General features: G+C 43.2%; 1 protein-coding gene, 1 long non-coding RNA gene and 1 pseudogene across 3 annotated transcripts in view; 2 read left to right on the top strand and 1 right to left on the bottom strand.

The window, feature by feature from the left end:
* The window catches only part of LOC142402955 (uncharacterized), a 904,242-nt gene that overhangs the window by 344,962 nt on the left and 538,529 nt on the right, over positions 1 to 20,751 (top strand). The gene's annotated exons all lie outside the window — the stretch shown is intronic.
* Positions 1 to 20,751, top strand: part of LOC142402954 (PI-PLC X domain-containing protein 3-like) — a 144,588-nt gene that overhangs the window by 40,197 nt on the left and 83,640 nt on the right. The gene's annotated exons all lie outside the window — the stretch shown is intronic.
* On the bottom strand, positions 2,828 to 8,194 carry LOC142402867 (endogenous retrovirus group V member 2 Env polyprotein-like; annotated as a pseudogene).

Here is a 20,751-nt window from a genome sequence, read left to right as displayed (position 1 = left end):
AACGCATGTAAGTGAGACCCTGATACTAGGAAAAAAAGAAAAAAAGAAGAAATAGGAAATGTATCCAGCGTGGAAAAGAGGACGCCCTAGGCCAAGGTCTTACAGAATTGGGAGAAAATTTATGGTACAGCAGAATTATCTAAAAAGCAGGCAATCAAATTATACCAAGGTGAATGGCTGTTTATTACAAGAATGGATCCACACAAATTAATCTATTTAAGTCATCGACTGGAGGATAGGTACCCATACCAAATGGATTACTGGTATGTATGGCATGCATGGTCTGGGGAAAGAAAACTCCCAGGACAAAAGTAAAAAAAAAAAAAAAGCTACAGGAAAAAAAAATTCCTTTGAGTAGTTCAACCCCACCTTATCTGTCTTCTTATCTGTCTTCTTCTGACTCTCCTCCTCTTGACCCTCCGGCTGCCGGGCTCTTTCCTATAACTGTGACTCATGTTCCTAATCCTGCTGCTATGCCCCCTGAGGCTCTGGCGGAGACTGCTCCAGTATTAACCTTTTATAGGCACCAGCCTTGGAAACCTGGTGACTTAGCGTTGTGGGGAAGTAAGATGCCCCGCCTAAGGGAAGACACAGAGAGGTGTGCCCAATTACTCTCGAATATATGTACGGAGTATAATCCGAATTGGAGTGACACTCAAATACTATTAAGGGAACTCTTTCGCCCTGATGAAAGAGAGAAAATAATTAATAAGGATGCTGAATTGGCTAACAGGAGGGAGGAAACAGAAACCCCTGGCCAGCAAATGATCCAAACTGGGACTATAATCATGCAGGGGATCGAGCTGTTTGTCAGACAGGGCTCCGGAATTTGGTAGAAGCCATTAGAGCATGTGGGGAACTAGGGGTGAACTGGACAAAAGTACAAGAATGCAGGCAGAGACCTGATGAGCATCCTAGTGATTTCTGGGGATGACTCCGACAAGCTTTGTTAAAATACGGAGGAATGACGCCACAGAATTTTAACGACGCGCTCGTGATTAGCGTCTTTGTGGATCAGGCAGCCCACAATATACGGAATTACTTTAAGGAACACATGCCGGGGTGGCAGGGGGAGAATTTGCAAAATATTTTGAGTATCGCTGTGTTTGTATATGATGGGCATGAGGAAAGGCGAAAAGCTGAGCAGGTTAAAGAAAGGAAGAAAGTAAAAGGGCAGGAGGCAAATTTATTTGCCTCAGCTTTAGCAAGGCATTTGCAAGTGAGAGACAGGGGTGGGCGAGCGGGGGAAGGAGACTGGATACTAGGTCTGAGCTAAGATTGGGGAGAAAAGAAAGGGGATGGGGAAGGAATGGTGGAAGGGAGTGTTATTATTGTGGGAATCTAGGGCATATACAGTGGGAATGCCCACTTTGGCCGTGGGAGAGGGCAAAAGAAGGAAATTATCACCGGGAAGAATTGGCCCGGGAAGACTCACAATCACAATGACTGGAGGGAAGAAACCCTGCGGATCTTGAAGGGGAAGCAGAAGGACTGGGAATTTTTAATGTGTGGGTAACCCAATTGGATCAGCAGGGACAAATTATAGGTAAAGTTGACGGTCGTGAATGAAAGGGTTAAATCCCTGACAATCCCTGACTAAGACCTTACTGTGATACATAGACTTGCATTTTTTTTAGTTTCACTTGCATCCTTGTTCTCTTTTGTTCTCTTCCCCGGCAAAGATCCCGACTATTGAGTCCTGATTTCGGCTTTTCATGGCAACATGAAGTTGAATTCTTGGTAGAAACAGGAGCCACATTATCCCTTTTGAATTTTACCCTGAGAGGGTCTTGGACCACAGATAGATAGAATTTTAATACATGGAGTCACAGGACAGAGAAAGCAGAATTTGAGCAAACCCCTGTTAGTAACCATATGAAACAAGAGTATACGGGGGCGATTTGTATTGGTAGAGCACTCTCCAGTGTGCCTGTTAGGGAGAGATCTCTTGGAGGCTTTAGATGTAGAATTACACTTGTTGCCCGAAGGACTAGTTTTAATAATCATGGGAATGACTGTTGTTGCCGTGAAAAGCCGAAATCAGGACTCAATAGTCGGGATGACTATTAAGCAGGTATTCTTCATTGCAGCGCTGGGCAGCACTGGGGATCGCTCCGCCACAAGTGCTCCGCCAGGTTAGCACAACACATCAGCTCATATACAGAAAAATCATACATATTCATCAGATTTCCTGGAAAGGGCAGTTTTATGGTGATGAGTTCCCGGAATTAATTTACATAGTCCAAGCATGCGCAGTAAAATTAGTGTTAGGGTCTTTTCACCCTCCCGGTGGTCTTCCATAGTCTTCCTCACGTTGTCCACTAGTTGAACTTTGGGCTTCCTTTGTCCATATATAGTCATTGAGTTAGCTCATCACTCCTTCGGCCTCGGAATGTTACAAGGGGGTCGATTTAAGGATTTAAGCTAGTTCTTTGGTGCTTATCTTTGGCACAATCGTTCCTGTTATCAGTGATTTAATTAGGAAGCCTAATGAGCTTGCTCAAGGCCTGCTTAGTCCTATCAGGTAAGAAGTCACAGGAAATGTCCCACCATCAACTCTGCTCAGCAGGTAACCAAAACTATCTTTGCCGGGGAAGAAAACAAAAGAGAACAAGGATGGGAGTGAAACTAAAAAAAGTGCAAGTCTGTGTCTTAGTCAGGGATTGTCAGGGATTTAACCCCTTCATTCCCCCCTCTTCTTTTGAGGGCTTGTAGCTTACTTGCTACAGTCCTCAATATACAGTCTTATTACGTCTGAGACGAAGCTTATTACAAAAACTACAATAAAATTAATAAAATTACTATTTAAAATAGTAAGGCTCTTTAACTACGACTAGTAAAATATTTCAAATCTTTTAGGCCTAAAAGGGTGTTATCCTTAATTATTTTACGTTTGCAAAATTCATAATATTTCATCCTTTTCAAGGGTCTGAGTAAAATACCTTCCCGTTTCTACTTGATGCCTAATCTTGTTTCTTTTCCAATCACTGTACGTCTCTGCTGAATTCCGGTGACACCAAAGAAAACACTTAAGAAATACACAAACAAATATTCCTAAAATCGCCAAAGTAATCAATCCAATTAATAATTGTTTCAACCATCCAAAGTTGGGAAGCCAAGAAGTCAATTTATCCCATAAATCTCAAAGCCTCAGTGAAGTATCATCCGAAGATACTTCCTGGAATATTCATGCTTTCTCCCAGAGTGCATTTAGATCTGCTTCTATCTGCTTATCTTTATTGATATATGCACAGCAACTGGTATTAATGATCATACATACACCTCCTTCTTTGGCAGTCAATAAATCTAATGCCATTCGATTTTGCAACACAACCTTACTGAGGGAAGATACTTCCGTCTGTAAATTTTTATACTATTTATGGTTAAATTTTCCATCTGCTCTAGAACTGCGGAAATATTTACTCTGGCCTTTTCTAGCTCGCTTACTCCTAGCCACGGTAAGAACCATCTAACAAAGCTATGAAATTTTGTTCCCCTAATTACAAGTGGGTTGTCTTCTCGCTTAGCCCGTCTCCAGGACGTTCTCAAAATACCTCTAGGTATTTGGGACTGATTATATATTTGATCCTGACTAAATGACCTATGGTACACCTTCCCTTCCATCCTGCAGGGAGTTGCTTTCTGCTGATACCATCACCACACAGCCACCAATACCCGTCGGGTAGTTTGCAGGGTCCGTCGGTGGCTGTGAGATTAGCTCCATAAAATGATCTTTTGCTTACCCATCCAACAGATGTATTTCTACTGGCATCCCACTTTGTAGGGCTATAGGTTTCACGTTCAATCCTGTCAAATTCCAAGTTCCTACTTCTACCGCAGTCTTGTCGATCCAATAATCATTCCACCCGTTCCTACAGGAACAGTTATGATATTTGTTGTCGGGGGGGGGGGGGGGTGGCACAGACAATTATTGGATCTTGCCTTCCATAGGCAACTATTATTGCTAACTAGAATCTGGGTGTTATTATCTAGTATCTGCAGGTCGAATCTTGGTCCGATCTCATAGCTTGAATTATCATAACTGCAATATCCTCCATCTTGTCTTTTCCAAAACTCAGGCCAAGTATTATTGTCACAATTCCAATGAGTCGACCCTATGCCATACAAAGGGAGTCTCATGTTACCTCTCGGTAGGGCAGTACAAATCCAACAATCCTTAGCCCCTGCGGCATTTGCTATCATCTGAATCGCATTATAATACAAGTTCTCGTTCCAAGCATCTACTGATAAGCTTAAAAGTCAATAAAGTTATCATCGTAAGCGTAATTTCAAATCTCCAACGCTTTCGATGATCTATTGTGGTTCAGAAGCTTTCTTTACTCAGGAGTAATGGACCCAAGCTGTCTGCTCTTTAACCTTGATTGCAGTGAAAGTGGTTAGCAACACCTGATAAGGTCCATTCCACTTCTCCTCCAATGGGTCACCTGAAAAATTCTTAACATAAACCCAATCTCCAGGGCTAAATGGGTGGATCGGGTGATCTAACCCTTTTGCTCTGGTTCCCAAAACAGTCTTATTAATCTTTTCCAGTTGTTTTCCTAAGGATATAACATAATTTTGTAAATAATAATTTCCCAGCTGATTCAAATCTTCCCCTTGATATTTGGCCTGATATGGCCTCCCATATAATATCTCAAAAGGGCTCAGATTTTCTTTGGCCCTAGGTTTTACACGTATCCAAAGTAGTGCAATAGGTAGTGCCTGATACCAATATAGGTTTGCTTCTTGACATCATTTTTTCTACTTGCCCGCTGGCTTGTGGTCTGTAGGGTGTGTGTAATTGCCAATCGATTCCTAATAGTTTGCTGACCTGTTGCACTACTTCTGCGCAAAAATGTGTACCCCTTATCTGATGAAATGACCGTAGGTACCCTGAATCGAGGTATTATTTCATTTAATAATACCTTAGTTACTTCTCTTGCTTTGTTTGTCCTACAAGGGAACGCCTCTGGCCATCCGGAAAAGGTGTCTGTAAGTACCAATAAGTATCTGTACCCCCCTTTTCTTGGAAGTTCAGAGAAATCAATTTGCCAGTGGTCCCCTGGTACATTTCCTCTCCCAATACTTCCTAATTGTGCCCGGTTACCTGTATTGGGATCATTTTTCAAACATATTTCACATTGCTGAGTCACCTGTCGAACTGTAGTATACAAATTTCTCCCTATTAATTTTTGATTTAAAAATTTATACAGGGAATCTGCCCCCCAATGCGTCTTATTGTGTTCTTCTTTAACAACTCCCCATACCTGTTTGGCAGGAATTATAATTCTGCCATCACTCAAGTGGGCCCATCCTTTGGAGGGAACCTGCCCTCCCATTTCTTCTATTAATTCTTTATCAGCCCTAGAATATTCAACATTTTCTTGGTCACCTAGACTCCTACTTCTATTATCTGGAATTAAGGTTAAACTCTTTTGCATTCCCTCCGCTGCCTGTTTAGCGTCATAATCAGCCAACCTGTTACCTTTTTCCTGGTCAGTGTTACCCTTCAGGTGTCCTCGGCAGTGCATGATGGCGACTTTGGTTGGCAATTGGACTGCTTCTAATAGGTGAAGGATTTCCTCAGCATGCTTGATCTGTCTCCCTTGTGCGGTTAGTAGTCCTCGTTCCTTCCAAATTGCTCCGTGAGCGTGGACAACTCCAAAGGCATATTTGGAGTCCGTCCATATATTTATCTTTTTCCCTTTTGCCAATTCCAGGGCCCTAGTCAGGGCAATAATTTCAGCCTTTTGAGCTGATGTTCCAGCAGGTAATGATTGAGATTCAATTACTTTGCTTGCTGTCGTCACCGCGTACCCAGCCTTTCGAATACCTTGTCGGACGAAGCTGCTTCCATCCGTGAACCAGGAGTCTTGTGCATCTTCCAGGGGTTCTTCTTTTAAATCTGGTCTGCTAGAATATACAGTCTCTATGGTTTCCAAACAGTCATGTATCAATGATTCAGATGTCACCCCACTGAGGAAAGAAGCTGGGTTCGTAACATTAGTCACTTCAATATTAACATCGTCTGGTTCAACTAGAATAGCCTGGTATTGTAAAAATCGGGATGGAGAAAGCCAATGATTTCTTTTTTGTTCTAGTACGGCTGATACTGTGGGTGAAACCAGCACTGTGATTTTTTTGGCCTAAGGTAAATTTCCGGGCCTCTTGGATATTTAGTACTACAGCCGCCACAGCTCGTAGGCACCCTGGCCACCCTTTGCTTACTTCATCAAGCTGCTTAGAAAAGTAGGCCACAGCTCTTTTGTAGAGTCCCAGTCATTGAGCTAGGACTCCCAGAGCTATATCTTGTTTTTCATGGGAAAACAGCCAGAAGGGTTTAGTAACGTCAGGTAGGCCCAGGGCTGGGGCCTTCATCAGTTCCTTTTTAAGCATTTTGAACGCATTTTGAGCTTTTCTGGACCTAATCAATTGAGTGGGATTGTTTTTCAAAAGTTCATATAAAGGTTTTGCTATTCCATAATTGTAAATCCATAATCGACACCAACCTGCCATTCCCAAGAAGGTCCTGAGTTCCTTTACCGTTTGAGGGAGGGGGGTTCTGCAGATGGCTTCTTTTCGTTCCGTTCCTAATTCTCGTTGTCCTCCAGATAGCTCGTATCCAAGGCAGGTTACTTGCTGTCGCACCATCTGAGCTTTCTGTTGAGAGACTCGATACCCATTCAGGCCCCAAAAGTTCAACAAATTAATAGTCCATTGAATACAATCAGACTTTGTTTCAGTTGCTATTAATAAGTCATCCACATACTGTAGAAGAGTTCCATCTCTGGAGGGAGGATCCCATGTCTCAAGTTCTCATGCTAATTGGTTCCCAAAGATGGTTGGACTGTTCTTAAAACCTTGGGGTAACACTGTCCAGGTAAGTTGGGTTTTCCTACCAGTAGTAGGACTTTCCCATTCAAATGCAATTAGGTTTTGGCTCTCCTTGGCCAGAGGCAAGCAGAAGAATGCATCTTTCAGATCTAATACTGTAAACCATACTTGCTTATTTTGTAACTTAGTAAGTAAAGTATAAGAATTGGCCACCACAGGGTGTAAATCTTTAAAATTGATGGGTTTTAGAAAGAACACCTTTTCCTGTTGGCAGTAGCTCCCACTACAGTCACAAAGTCTTTACTCACAGGTATCAATTCTTGATTTAAAACAGAGAAAGAAGCACCTGTGTCTACTAAGAATTCTACTTCTTTCTCTTGTCTCCCCAGTCCTCCTCTACTTCCAGAGGGCCTTCCCCTTCCTCGTCCTCTAAATCCTCCTCTATTCACCATTCCTCTCTGTTCCAAGGCTGCCTCCGTGTGGCGGGATGTTAACACCACAATCCTTCTGCCACTCCGGGCGATTCCGCAAAGTAAAAAAAAAAAACATATCCGCATACATAACCTCATCCCATTTTCCTTCTCTCCGTAAGAACAACATTAACTACAATATAGTATTATAATTGAAAGATCCATTAAAGGGCCATTTTTCACCATCTTCTAATTTGTACAGGGGCCACCACTGATCACAATATTTGATTAGTGTTTTCTTATTCACACTCCCACCTGGTTGTCCCCCTATCTCTTTCCAATGTGCTAAGATACATCCTAGGGGGCTTTTCTTTACAATACCACCACTTTGCTGTCCCCCCATTCTACCTTATTGATTCTGTACTTCCGTTATTCTCCCATAGAATATTTTAATAACCTCAACCTGTCGCGCTTTATCCTCCCACTCTGACCACGTTCCACAATTCTCACATTGAATCTCTCACCCATAAATTGTGGTCACAAATAAAACAATTTACGAGTAAAAGCGGTTCACATTCATTTTCAGGATGAGACACACAGGTCTCCAGGTTTTCCACACTCACTTTGCAGTCACACCGCGTCTCAGTCGCTCACCAGTCACACCAGAGTTAACTCAGCTCATTCACGCTTAGTTGCCGATTTTGCAGTGCCTAACGAATATATCCAAATTCAATACCAATAAACCAATATCCGAGTTCGGTGCCAGTAAATCCGTACTGCCAACAGTACAAAACTCATGCAGGTTTCATATGTGTACCAATACGTTATTGCAGAAGTACAAGGCTTAACCCGTGCCTGTACCAACGGCACGTTATTGGAGGCACGTTATTGCAGAAGTACAAGGCTTAACCCATGCCTGTACCAAAGTACCACCAACAGTACAAACGCATGCGGGTTTCATAAGTGTACCAATACCAAAAAGCACGTTATTGCAGAAGTACAAGTGTCACCGAAATCGGGAATCAAACTCCTTAACACCAATGTAGTATTAAGAAGCAGGCATTCTTTATTATGGCGCCGGATGCACGGGGGATCGTTCCACCTAGCGTGCATACCACAGGTTGCATCAGCTGAAACTTATATTGTCTGATTACATACATATGCATCAAATTTCCCGGAATGATCATGCATATTCATTCTATTTCCTGGAACTAATTATCATATTCGCGTGGTCATTACGCATGCATCCTTGAGCTCCGAGGGGCTTCCGTGGGGGTCTCTGGTGGTCCTTGGTGGTCATACAGGTGTGTCCTTTAGTTGACCCCTTCTTCTGGACATGTGCAATATCACCTTGCTTATGTAACCCGTTTTCCTTCTTCATGGTGCATGGTTCCTAACAATGATTTGGCACCCTTAACACAAACCAATTATTCTAACCACCCTCGACTCTTTGTCAAGATGGGCTGGGGCTGTACTGGGAACATAGCAGCATGTCCGTACTACTCCTCCTCCAATTGCCTTTGGGCACAGTAGCGTATCCATAGCCATAGGTGTACAAACACAATATTAAAGCATTGTCTACCCTGCTCCTATCTCTATGTTGCTTAGTTACAAAAGAACGAACTAATCATTTTGGTTACATCTGGTTACATTTCCCCCCTTTGGAAGTTTTGAAATAATCATCTTTTCAATACTTCCACTCTTAATCTTTCATATCTCAACATAAGCAGGTGGCTTCTTTCCTGGCATTGGTGTACGATGCTTCATCACTGATTTCTGTGTCAACATTTTCTTTAAACATTGATAAACCAAACAAATCACCAAAACAACTGTAATCAAAATGATTAGTGTCTGTAACAACTCAGTTATCCATCTTTTAAGAGGAAATCCAAAATGTCCCAAAATTTGGCCTAACCAATTTGTTTGCATTTCACTCCTTAAACCTTGAGTCTGATGTGCCACCCTCTTCATGTCATCTGTTTGTTCATTCAAAGCAGCTGTAACATTTGGGATGTGCACACAGCAATCTTGATTTCTGTAAATCCACAATCATCACTTCAATTCCCCCATATGTTTCTCTGTTTTTCCTCTGCTATTTTTATCATTATTTGTGGGGTAACTATGACTTGTTGGGTGGATGTTACCCACCTCATTTTCTACTGCTCTCAACTGTTCTGCCAATAATCTATCCAATTTACCATAATTTGGTTTCGGGGTTGGAAGTTTTACCTGTTTTACTGGTACCAGGGCAAGGATGCTTTGCTCTGCTGCCTCTCTAGCAGTTTTATCAGCCAATCGGTTGCCCACATTTACCACAGTTTGTCCAAATTGATGTGCTTTACAATGCATTACCGCTACTTCCTTGGGCTGCTGGATGTCCTGGAGGAGTTGAAGAATTTCTTCCTGAGCTGACAACAGTCCTCTTTCCTTCCAGATAGCTCCATGTGCACGAATCTGCTTTCTGTGCTGATGTATTCACGGGGAGAGCTTCAGCTTTCATCACTTGGGTGGTGGTAACCACTGCATACCCTGCCATCCGTTTTCCATCTCGGACAAAGCTGCTTCCATCCATAAACAGCTCCAAATCAGGATTAGGCAGCGGTTCGTCCTTCAGGTCCTGTCTGCTAGAATATACCTGTTCAATAGCTTGCAAACAATCATGGTGTAAAGACTCACCCATTTCCAAGCTCAAAAACATTGCTGGGTTCACTGCTGTTGTAGTTTTAAGTTCCACATCGTCCTGTTCCAAGAGAGTGACCTGGTATTTGAGCATGCGGCTCGGGGACAGCCAATGCCCCCCTTTTTGCTCCAAGACAGAAATTACCATATGTGGGACATAAACCGTAATCTTCTGCCCCATGGTTAATTTCCTTGCTCCTTGGATTAAGAGTACAGTTGCTGCCGCAGCTCACAAACATCCAGGCCATCCCTTGCTGACATTATCCAATTGCTTAGAAAAATACCCAACAGCCCGTTTCCAAGTTCCTAATTTTTGAGTCAACACACCCAAAGCAAGATGTTATCGCTCATGTACAAACAATTCAAAAGGCTTTGCTAAATCTGGGAGTCCTAACACAGGTGCGGACATCAAAGCCTTCTTCAGATTTTTAAAAGCTGTCCAACACTCAGGTGTCCACAACAGGTGATTCTCCTGGGATCCTTTCAAAGCTGCATAATTGAGGATTCACAGTCGACACCACCCGACCATACCCAAAAATGTCTGCAATTCCCGTATTGTTCTGGATTCTGGAATTTGACAAATTGCTTCCTTTCTGCCTGCTCCCAATCTTCTTTGTCCTTGTGAAATTTCAAAGCCTAAATATATCACAGTCTCTTTCCCAACCTGGGCCTTGCTTTTTGATACTCGGTATCCTGCTTGTCCCAAAAAAATTCAGGAAGCTGATGGTCACTTGTAAACAGTCCTCCCGAGTCTCTGCTGCTATCAAGATGTCATCTACATACTGCAATATTATTCCTTCTGAATTTTCTTTTTTCCACACTTCCAATTCCTTTGCCAACTGATTGCCAAATATTGTAGGACTATTTTTGAACCCTTGAGGTAGCACCGTCCAGGTGAGTTGTGTCTTGCATCCAGTGGTGGGGCTTTCCATTCAAAGGCAAATATGCCTGGCTATCTCTGTCTAGAGGTGTGCAGAAGAAAGCATCCTTGAGATCAAGTACAGTAAACCACTTATGTTTTTCTTTTAAGGATGTCGGCAAGGTATATGGGTTAGCTACTACCGGGTGAATGTCTTGAACAATCTGATTCACGTCTCTTAAATCTTGAGCTAACCCATATTCCTTACCATCCTGCTTTTTCACTGGCAATATTGGGCTGTTATATTCTGATTCACACTCTATCAATAATGCATAATTCAAAAATTTTGTTATTAATTCTTCCAACCCCTTTCTAGCTTCCCACTTGATAGGATACTGTTTTGTCTTACCGGTTTAGTTCCAGATTTTAGAACAACCTTTACTGGTTTCGTCAATTTAGACCGACCTGGAATTCCACTAGCCCATACCAAGGGTGTTACTGCATTCTCTACTTCTGCAGGAATTTTTCCCTTCGGTCTTGGTGTGTTCTGTAACATAAAAATTCTCGCTTCCACAGCTTTTGATTCAGGTATTAACAGCTGAGTCTCCCCATTTTTTTTTTTTTTTTAATTATTTTGTGCATTCCATTTACTCAATATATCTCTTCCTAACAAAGATGATGGACATTCTGGCATATACAAAAATTGATGAGTTACCCATTGCTTTCCCAATTTGAATTTCAAAGGTTGTAAAAATGGCTGATTTTCTTTCCACCCTGCTCCCCCAACAACACACATAGTTTTATGACTAAACCCCCCTTTGCATATATTTAATACCGAATATGTTGCCCCTGTATCAACTAAAAATTCTACTTCATCATTCCCCAGCTTTAATGTAACCAGGCGTTCAGCTGGGGTTGACTCCCCTGGTCTCCTTCAGTCCTCATCATTCAGAGTCATCAACTTAATTGCCTGTAGCGAAAGATCCAATTCTCTCACTTTGGGACATTCCCTTTTCCAATGCTACAGGCAGAGCAACATCATCTTAAACTCTTATTCCTTCCCTGTTTTTTTCCAAAGTCAATACCATAAAATCTTACTGGATAATCCCACACTGTTTTTGCCACTCCAGATGATTTCTCAAAGCAAAAATAAATGCCTCATAAGCTATTTCATCTCATTTACCTTCCCTTTTGCAAAATAACATTAATTGCAAGATAGTATTATATTGCGATGGACTATTCTTTGGCCATTTCTCCCCACCTTCCAAAGTATACATTGGCCACCAATGATTGCAATATTCATTTAATTGTTTCCGAGTCAAAGGATCACCCCCCAGATCTTTCCAGTGTTTTAAAATACATCCCAAAGGTGTTCTTTGTGGGATGGGTTTCTTACTCGGAAATGTACCCATTTCCCAAAAGACTAGTGCTTGTGATTGTGCACTATCACAGACACTAGTCAGAGGGACCCCAACCCTTGTTGGAACTCCCTCTGGAATTCCAGCCCCCTGCCAGAAATCCCAACCTTGGAGACTTCAACCCCCCGTTGAAGACTCCCCCTTGGGTCCCGCTCCACAGGCTTTCGCCTAGCAGAGACTTACCAACCGAGGTACCTCTTAGCCCAACCCTGCGTAGCTTTCGCCGCGCCTTACGAGCAGGCTTGGTGGGACTCTAACCCACGTCCTACCTAAAGTGGGACTCTAACCCCACGTACTGCCCAGAGTGGGACTCTAACCCACGTCCTACTTAAAGTTCTGTTACCCGTTAGAAGAATGCCTTATTACCTTGTTCCAGGGGATCTTGCTCAGAATTCTTCGGTCCAGGGATCGGAGGTTCTCCCCGAGAATCCCTCGGTGCCGGCTGGAGGTCCTGCGATCCCTTGGATCCGTCGAAATTCAGAAGCAGGGTCCCATCTGGGGTGCCAAAACTGTCACCAAAATCGGGAATCAAACTCCTTAACACCAATGTAGCATTAAGAAGCAGGCATTCTTTATTACGGCGCCGGATGCACGGGGGATCGTTCCACCTAGCGTGCATACCGCAGGTTACATCAGCTGAATCTTATATTGCCCAGTTACATACATATGCATCAAATTTCCCGGAATGATCATGCATATTCATTCTATTTCCTGGAACTAATTATCATATTCGCGTGGTCATTATGCATGTGTCCTTGAGCTCCGAGGGGCTTCCGTGGGGGTCTCTGGTGGTCCTTGGTGGTCGTACAGGTGTGTCCTTTAGTTGACCCCTTCTTCTGGACATGCGCAATATCACCTTGCTTATGTAACCCGTTTTCCTTCTTCATGGTGCATGGTCCCTAACAATGATTTGGCACCCTTAACACAAACCAATTATTCTAACCACCCTCGACTCATTGTCAAGATGGGCTGGGGCTGTACTGGGAACATAGCAGCATGTCCGTACTACTCCTCCTCCAATTGCCTTTGGGCACAGTAGCGTATCCATAGCCATAGGTGTACAAACACAATATTAAAGCATTGTCTACCCTGCTCCTATCTCTATGTTACTTAGTTACAAAAGAACGAACTAATCATTTTGGTTACATCTGATTACACAAGGCTTAACCTGTGCCTGTACCAACGTACTAAATACCAAATGTATATCCTCAGGCACTAGTAGCCTGGTATACGGTGCTCAGCGTAGGACGTCTCCTACAACTTACGAGAACCTTCCAAATGACCGGTCCCAAATTCCAAAACAGAAAAGATTTAAAGAATACCATTTTTCCTTTAGATGGTCCTTGTCTGCTCCTGCAGTGATCCGATTGAGGCGAGGAGTCCCTCCGGGAAATCCCGGGGGTACCCTAGGGAGTCCTGTTCTCAGTGGGTCCTGCAGCCGAGCAGAGCGGGTCCCACCTGGGGTGCCAAATTGTTGCCGTGAAAAGCCGAAATCAGGACTCAATAGTCGGGATGACTATTAAGCAGGTATTCTTCATTGCAGCGCTGGGCAGCACTGGGGATCGCTCCGCCACAAGTGCTCCACCAGGTTAGCACAACACATCAGCTCATATACAGAAAAATCATACATATTCATCAGATTTCCTGGAAAGGGCAGTTTTATGGTGATGAGTTCCCGGAATTAATTTACATAGTCCAAGCATGCGCAGTAAAATTAGGGTTAGGGTCTTTTCACCCTCCCGGTGGTCTTCCATAGTCTTCCTCACGTTGTCCACTAGTTGAACTTTGGGCTTCCTTTGTCCATATATAGTCATTGAGTTAGCTCATCAGTCCTTCGGCCTCGGAATGTTACAAGGGGGTTGATTTAAGCTAGTTCTTTGGTGCTTATCTTTGGCACAAACCTCCTGAGTTCCTGTTATCAGTGATTTAATTAGGAAGCCTAATGAGCTTGCTCAAGGCCTGCTTAGTCCTATCAGGTAAGAAGTCACAGGAAATGTCCCACCATCAACTCTGCTCAGCAGGTAACCAAAACTATCTTTGCCGGGGAAGAAAACAAAAGAGAACAAGGATGCAAGTGAAACTAAAAAAAATGCAAGTCTATGTATCACAGTAAGGTCTTAGTCAGGGATTGTCAGGGATTTAACCCCTTCACTGTAATCGCTGGAAGCCCAAATAATGAGCTAAAAATACCAGAAGTATTGAAATCCATACCAACAAAGTTGTGGAGTAAAACTAGCACGGATGTGGGATTACTAGTTTCAGCTCAACCTGTAAACATAAAAACAGAGGGAGGACACCCCCCTCCGGCTGTGAAACAGTACCCGAGTCCCCAGGAAGCTGAGAAGAGCATTCAAAATCAAATAGACAGCTATTTAGCCCAAGGAATTTTGAAGGTGTGTGTGGCCATATAACACTCCTATACTCCCTGTAAAAAAGAATAGATTAGATGGAGATGGGGACCCAAAATACCGTTTTGTGCAAGATCTATGGGTAGTTAATCAGCACGTAGTGACTCCACATCCAGTAGTGCCCGATCCCTCTACCATACTTTTACAAATACCGCATTGGGCAAGATATTTTACTGTGATTGATCTAAGGGCTGCCTTCTTTAGCATCCCTTTAGATGACGACAGCCAACTTTTATTTGACTTAATGTGGAAAGGACAACAATTAACCTGGATGGGTCTCCCACAAGGTTTTGCAGGGTCTCCTACAATTTTTTCCATGAATACTGAGAAATTATTTGAGAGACATAAAATTACCGGGCAAATCAGCCCTTGTAAAATATGTAGATGATTTGCTAATAGTGAGTAAAGATGAGGATGCCTGTATAAAAGACACTATACATCTATGTACTGCCTTAGCGGAGAAAGATCATCGTGCATCCCCGTCCAAACTTCAGCTGTGTCAGAAGGAAGTTAAATATTTAGGTTTTATCCTAAGGGAAGGGCAGTGGGTAACAGACCCAGAAAGAATAGAAGCTATAATAAAGCTTCCGCGTCTGGTCACAAAGAAACAGTTGCGAGGGTTCCTTGGAACTGTGGGATTTTGTCGACCATGGATTCCTGGGTTGGGAGAATTAACAAGTTCACTGACAGAAGCAACAAGAAACCCTTTAATTTGCATGTACATGAGTGAAAAGGGATAGCCAGTGGAGTTATAACGCAGAAACTGGGTCCACATCACAGGCCAGATGCCTATTACTCAATTCAGCTTGATCCAGTGGCGGCAGGGGCACCAGCTTGTAATAAATCGGTAGCGGCAGCAGTGGCTATATTGGAGAAGAGTCGCCCACTTATCTTAGGACATCCAGTGACCATTTATGTACCACACGAAGTAGAGATACTACTGAAGCAATATGCGACCCAAGCATTGTCACCACAACGGGCACATAGGTATGAACTAATTCTACTAATGGCAGATAATGTTACTCTGCAAAGATGCAATACCCTGAATCCTGCGATGTTGTTACCATTGCCTGATGAAGGGGAGGAAAATCATCAGTGCGAACGAATAATGCTTACTTCGAGCAAACCACGAACAGATTTAACTGATGTTCCTTTGCAGAACCCAGATTTAGCTCTATTTGTAGACGGCTCATCCTACTACTTGCATGGACAATGACGGACTGGGTACGCCGTGGTCGGCCAAGGACAAGTGATGGAAGCCGAACCACTCCCAGCAAGGCTGAGAGCACAAGGAGCGGAACAGGTAGTGTTGACACACGCGGCTCATCTAGGAAAGGGAAAACAAGTCAATACTTACACAGACTGTTGGTATGCCTTCGGGGAACGCCATGCAACAGGAATGTTATGGAAAAAACGAGGATTTTTCACATCATCAGGAAAAAGGGTATCCAATGGAGAGGAAATATGCAATTTGCTGGAATGGGTCCAACTACCCAGAGAAATTGCTGTGATACATTGCCCAGCCCATATCAAAGATACTACAGAAATTAGTGAAGGAAATGCTTTAGCTGATGCAGCTGCGAAAGCTGCAGCCCAGCAACCTCTGAAGGAGTGTATGGTTGCAATCTCAATGGACAATCAGAACGAATGGCCAGATTTAATAGACCCCAAAGCCATGTATGAAAAGGACTCTACAGCAGAGGAAAAGAATCAATGGGAAAAGTGGGAAGCAGAACAAAATGACAGCGGAATATGGACAATTGGAGGAAAACCAATTTTGCCAAAGAAGTAATTAATTACTGTGGCTAGGTGGTTTCATGACAAAGCTCATGGAGGAGCAGAGGCAGTGGCTAACCAGGTTAAAAAAAAAAAAAGAGATGGACAGCACCAGGAATTTATGCCGCCGCAAAGAGGATCACCAGTAGCTGCCCAACCTGCCAAAAGTTTTCAAGTATCAAGTCGAGCTCAGAGTTAGGGGGATGACCATGGGCCTATTTACCTTTTCAGCGATTACAAATAGATTACGCAGATATGCCATCCGCCAGTGGATACAAACATTTATTAGTTATAGTAGATCAATTGTCAGGTTGGGTAGAAGCATTCCCCACAAGAAAAGCAGACACAGGAGGAGTAATGAAAGCATTATTGAGGGAAATTATACCCAGATATGGAGTTCCCGTATCAATTGAATCAGACAGGGGTGCCCATTTTACAGCAAATACAATCGGTCAACTATATAAGTCGCTAGGTATAGAGAGGAACTTGCACACTCCCTATCACCCACAACCCTCAGGACAGGTAGAAAGATTGAACAGAACCTTAAAGGAAAAGATAGCAAAACTATCTACAAACACAGGTTTGAAGCGACTGGACGCATTGCATTTAGCCCTATGGGATGTGCTAAATGCCCTACAACGACCCATAGGGCTAACACCAGCAGAAATTCTCTTTGGGAGACATTTGGCCATACCAGGGACTTATATCCCAGCTAAGACCAGCCTGTTGGATGGAGGTGAATGATTGACCCAGTATGTTATAAATGTTAATACGCTATTTGTCAATGTAACTTGTGAATCTACTATGCCAGTATTGACAACTGTCTCTCCAACCACGTTACATCCCATGATAATAGTATTATGCTTAGCCCTATTGTGTTACTTGTAATCATATTATATATATGAACATGGTGGTTAATTGTTCATCTTGAAAGAATTCACGGCCTTTGTCTGACCTTGGTCTGACATATTAAGCAGGAATGCTTGATAAAAAAAAAACAACAAAGGGAGGACTATTGTAGTAGTCACTTTAGCATTAGTATCAAGGCTTGCTGAAGTCTTAGGCCCCAAGAACTGTCACCTAGATCCACCAACCATGCACTGAACTTTTACTTGGCTACATGAAGGAAGGCCCCCGAAACTGGTGCAAACCAGAAAGATGAGGAGGCTTCAACCTTAGCAGAAGCTGCAATCTTAGAGATAAGAGAAGAATCGGCCTGCCTAGAGACAATGAAAGGGCCCAATGAAGAACGGGAAGACCCCAGACCCTGATACTACTATTGGTCCAAACTGTCTCCTGAGGGGAGGGGAATTTAGATTGTAAGGGTATAATTGCCCAGGGATTTCTTTGTCCTGGGTCCCTCTCCGGAGGCACCCAGCTCGAGCTGTTTTCACCGCTGTACCAATAAATTCATCTGGCGTACGTCATATCAGAGACTCTGCTTAGGGAAACCTAGGGTCGAGCCAGAGGGGAGAGGAAGTGCCCGAGAGTGAGTGTGTGTGTGAGCGAGGAGTCGAAAAGGGGCACCCGTCAGCTCCGTGGAGCTGCCTGCTGTGAAGGGACTCCGGTCCTAGCAGTTGAAGTCTCGGGTGGTGTGTGTGCGACTCCCTGAATGGTGTGTGAGTGCTCGGGCAGCAGCTTCTCCTTTAACACCCGACGTACAGTAACGGTTTCAGTATGGCACTTAGATACCAAAATACACCCAAGGTTACTGTTTTAATAACAAATCTCCCAAGCAAAACACCACCAATTAAAGCAGAGCACAGCAAACTGTAAAAACCAACACCGATCTTTAACATGTACAGCAAAAAAATGAGCATGGTGCAGATCAGGTAAACCAATATCGAGAAGAGATGAATCAATATCGTGGCCCACAACTACTAACAGATCTAAATTCCTTAACATGCTCTGGTTAATCTGTTATTATCTCAGACCCTTTGTGCCCCATGTTGGGGTCCAAAAAGGACTGTTGTGGTTTAGCCCCAGTCAGCAATTAAGCACCACACAGCTGCTCACTCACCCTCCCCCCCGCAGTGGGATGGGGTAGAGAATTGGAAGAGCATAAGTAAGAAAACTCGTGGGTTGAGATAAGAACAGTTTAATAATTGGGACAACAAAATAATAATAATAAATTGTAATGGGAAGGAAAACAACAAGAGAGTGAGAGAGGAACAAAACCAAAGGGAAAAAAACCAGAGTGATACAACCACTCACCACCCACTGACCGATGCTCAGCCAGTCCCTGAGCAGCAATCACTGCGCCCTGGCCAACTCCCCCCAGTTTATATACTGGGCATGACATCATATGGTATGGAATAGCCCTTTGGGCAGTTTGGATCAACTGTCCTGGCTGTGCCCCCTCCCAGTTTCTTGTGCACCTGGCAGAGCAGGGGAAGCTGAAAAGTCCTTGACCAGTGTAAACACCACTTAGCAACAGCCAAAACATCAGTGTGTTATCAATATTATTCTCATACTAAAATCCAAACCACAGCACTATACCAGCTACTAGGAAGAAAATTAACTCTATCCCAGCCAAAACCAGGACAATATGTTAACAATAATATTGTTCCCAATATTACAAGAAAATACAGAAGTAATTCCCATTGGACACAATCTATATGGGCTATGGATTCTATCCGAGTCCAAGTACAGTTCATTTATTTCCGAGTCAGCTTCAATTTCAACAGTGCCGTTTCTCTCGATGTCCACTCTTCTGGAGGGGAGGTTTTCACTCGCGTGTAGCGAATCCAAGAATCTATTCCTTTAATAGCTGTGGGGGTAGTTAGTAACACCAAACATGGTCCCTTCCAGCGTTCTTTCAAAGGTTCATCTTTCCAGGTTCGGACGTAGACTTGGTCTCCTGGTTGAAAGGTTGAAAGGAGTGTCTAATGGAACAGGTGTTCTCTCATTCAGGTACCTGTGAAGGGAAGACAAAGTACGCCCCAACAACAGCAGATATTCAGTCAGTATTTGGTCTCCACTGACATGCATTTGATTACTCCTGCCTGTTAACTTATTTAAAGGATACGGTTTACCATACAGAATTTCAAAAGAACTAACCCCCTCCCTAACTCTAGGAGCAATCCTGATTCTTGGCAATGCTATAGGTAGGACTTCTATCCCTTTCATTTGAGTTTCCTGGCATAATTTCAAAATTTGTCTCTTTAAAGTTTGGTTCATCTGCTCTACTTTCCCGCTGGATTGCAGTCTCCAAGGGGTATGTAGATTCCAATCAAATTGTAAAAACTTAGCAACCTCTTGTACGATTGTAGCAATAAAACTGGGCCCATTATCTGAGGCTATTCCTTCAGGGATACCGAATCTAGGGATTAATTCTTTCAACAGTACTCTGACTACCTCTCTAGCTCTGTTGGTTCGGCATAGGAAAGCTTCTGGCCATCCAGAAAAAGGTATCTACCAATACCAATAAATATTTAAATTGATTACACCTCGGTAACTCAGAGAAATCTATTTGCCAGTACTCCCCTGGAGTTTGTCCCCTTTTAACCTGTCCCGGAGGAGGTCTTTTCTGTATCTTTGGATTGTTCTTGGAACATATCGAGCATTGCTTTACAATAGCATTAGCCAGTTTTTGCATTCTTGGTCCTATGGCATATCGTCTGACGTCTGCTATTACTGCATCTGCTCCCGTATGGGTTTCCTGATGAGTCCTTTTTATTAATTCCCTCATTAGTGAGGCAGTGACTATTATTTGCCCATCATCTGTTGTCCACCATCCATCCTGGGTTTTGGTACAGTTTAAAAGTTTTGCTAATTGATTGTCCTTTTCCTAATATATTGAAGGATCCAGTAAAATTCTCCCAGTCGGAATTAAAGCCCCCACCTTAGAATCTGTCAAAGCTGCCCTTTTTGCTGACTCATCAGCTTTTCGATTTCCACTAATGATATCTGTTTGTCCTTTCTGATGGGCTTTACAGTGTATTACTGACACCTCCTTTGGCTTGAGAACAGCCTGTAATAATTTAAAATTGCCTCTCCATGTTTGATTGGAATTCCTTGGGAAGATAACAATCCTCTTTCCTTCCATACAGCTCCATGGGCATGTATCACTCCAAAGGCGTATTTTGAGTCCGTATATATGTTTACTCTCATGTTTTCAGACAATTCCAGCGCTCTGGTTAGTGCAACAATCTCAGCCTTCTGTGCTGATGTATTGGCAAGTAGCGGTTTTGCTTCTATTTCCCTATGCAACGTTACCACAGCACATCCAGCTTTTCATTTCCCATCATCCACAAAGCTGCTGCCATCAGTGAATAACTCCCAATCCGGGTCTTCCAGGGGTACGTCTTTCAAATCTGGTCAGCTGGAATACACCTGTTCTATGACTTGTAGACAGTCGTGCTCTA

Source organism: Mycteria americana (assembly GCF_035582795.1).
Source record: "Mycteria americana isolate JAX WOST 10 ecotype Jacksonville Zoo and Gardens chromosome Z unlocalized genomic scaffold, USCA_MyAme_1.0 Scaffold_18, whole genome shotgun sequence".
Taxonomy (NCBI): domain Eukaryota; kingdom Metazoa; phylum Chordata; class Aves; order Ciconiiformes; family Ciconiidae; genus Mycteria; species Mycteria americana.
The sequence above is the reverse complement of the archived record's forward strand: the minus strand, read 5'-3'. Positions and strand labels throughout refer to the sequence as shown.